Source organism: Hydractinia symbiolongicarpus, chromosome 10 (genome assembly GCF_029227915.1).
Source record: "Hydractinia symbiolongicarpus strain clone_291-10 chromosome 10, HSymV2.1, whole genome shotgun sequence".
Lineage (NCBI taxonomy): Eukaryota > Metazoa > Cnidaria > Hydrozoa > Anthoathecata > Hydractiniidae > Hydractinia > Hydractinia symbiolongicarpus.
Window position 1 is genome coordinate 21,513,330 of NC_079884.1, and position 2,652 is coordinate 21,515,981.

A 2,652-nucleotide genomic window follows, 5' to 3' on the forward strand; every position below is an offset into this window, starting at 1 on the left:
CTGATTTCAATTTGAAAACAATTTACAAAAGGCTTTGTGGTACCATTTCAAATACTAATATCAAAACTAGATATACTAGCACATCTGCAGAGTAATGCTAGTGAAACTTTCAAATAATATTTACTGCTTCAATATTTACTACATACAAAAAACAGTGTAGGCAAACCAACAATGCTAAAAAAATAATGTGTAAACACATTGAGGTAACTTACAGAAACTTACAACTTAACAGAATACAAGATGTAACGTTGCCATGCAAATCAATTATTAGACAACTACTATTTTAATACTTGTGGATTAAAACGGAAACTAAAGTAGGTGGCAAAAAAACAACAGAATAAAAATGGTTTATTTTTGGAAGTGTGCAATAAAGAATTTTTTTTGACTTTTTTTAAAACTACATATAAAATATATTTATTCTAATTCTACTTGTTTCGTCCTACATAGCTTCTCTTTTTAGTAGTGGACCAAGTTTATTTTAAAGAACATAACGTTAAAATGAAAACCTTCACGCCAGCTAGTTTATATAAATTTAAAAAAATTCATGCTTCAAATCGTATTCCAAATTTAGCAAACTTATTCCAGCCTGCAACAGGCAGGTTAGAATTTTTATTTTAATAGGGAAGTTCAGTCTTGAAGTATCTGTAGCTAAAATGTAAATAATGGAATAGGAGCTTTAGCCTGGTGCATCCCAAAATTCCCTAATAGAGATTATTTGGTATAAATACTAGGCTAGAACTACATGCATAAGTCAACTGTTAATCTGATGTCGTAAACAAAAATTATATTAGCACCTGCAAATTAAGGAAATTTAGCATTCCCTTAGTGTCATGCAATTGAAGAAAGGGTTAAGCCAATATGAAATAAAACAGACCTAAAAATGTAAAAAGTGTAGTCTGCCAAAACAATGAAAACAATCAGTTTCCCAGGTTCTCTTTCTTCCCTCTTTCTCTCACCTAACAGGGAAGTAGACAAGCAAATTCCTTGCAATTACAGAAACCCTGTTTATTTTTCTTGCTCATGTGTAAATGCTAAAATCAGAATAAAAATCACTTTGAAATTAGATTACATTGCTGACAACTCTGGAAATAGAAATACCTTCTGTGATGGTAGAATTCTAATTCTGTATTCAAGATGTTCAAATTCTGGAACAGGAAATTTCAATCCACTTTCTGTTGTTTGATGGATTAGACTAAAAGCTTCTACTTTTTTAAGGTTACAGGGTAGTCATTCAAAAACATTTTATATAATGATTCTATGGTGGAGGGGCAGGTTAATTTGTTTATAAATGTAGTAGTAGGGTTAGCTAGGCATCTTAGATTTTCACATGCAGGTTTTAGATAAACAGTATACTGGGAGCAGGCTTTATTAGTTTGGACTGACAAAGCTAATATCATAAAGCTTATTTGATAAAAAAAAATAGAAGACTGGTACAATTAGTTTCGCTTTTAGTTGCCTACCCCTTTTTACAGCGCCTAAAATCTACGTAAATTTAATTCGCTCTACATGAATACCATAAATTATTGAATAACTCCCACTCATGTATACCCCCCCTCTCCTGAATAGGCCCCCTCCCCCAAATCCCATTTTGATAAATACACCTAAACTCCAATTTGCCATAATTTCAATTAGGGACTGAGAAAATACTAATAAACAATTGATTAAATATGGTATTTATTTCGTGGGTTGAAGTATCAACCATATTAAATTAATACCTGTTTAAATCTGTCTGTAAACAAAATTAAAAAAACGTGTTTTTTCAATATTTGCACCTATTTAATAAGCTATGCCCAAGCAAATTGTTATGTAAACATGTGGCAAGGATGCACGAAATAGCGATAAAAAAAATAAGTACAACAGGCGATTCACTGTGAAATTTTTTAAAGGCTAACAACTATAGTGTCAATAATGTTTTTTATAGGACATGGGGTAGGATGTCAACTAATGTCCTATAAAAAATATCGCAATAAAATTATGTACATGACACATGTATATGAACTTGTTTTAATATGAGTAACATTATTTAGTACATAAATTAGTACTAATTCTCAACCCCTAATTCCCCATACTAATTCTCAACCCCCAATTCCCCAAACTGTGGTGAATATTACCAGTCCCAGACATACTAATCATAACACAAAATAAGTCCTAGCAAAACATTTAAGTATTTCGTGTCAACTACATAGTTTATGGTAAAAGTAGCAGCTGTAGCTTGTTAAATATCACAAATGTTCCCTGGTAAATACTCAAGACAAAAAGCAATAAAATATATGTTTTAGAACATAATAAACTTTTATTAAAGCAAAACATTTAAAGGGAAAGCATAATCCCTATGCTATATGTGATTCAAAAATAAGGTTATAAAGTATTACTGTTTCTAAAACGAGGTTTTGTTTAGCATAAAAAAGAAAAAATTAAAAACGGACTTACTGTATTTTCAACATCGCCACCTTTCAATATTGGTTTTTGAAAGCATACTTGTAGCTTTGTCTTAGAAATGACTTTATAATGCATCACACTAAAGCTGGTGCCAGCATAAGTTGCCTATGGTTTAATACCTTTAATTTAGCTGTGTGCAACAGCTGCTCAAACAAAGTTTAGCTGTGTGTAACCATTTCAAACACAACATAGTAGTATGTAGCAAAAAATATA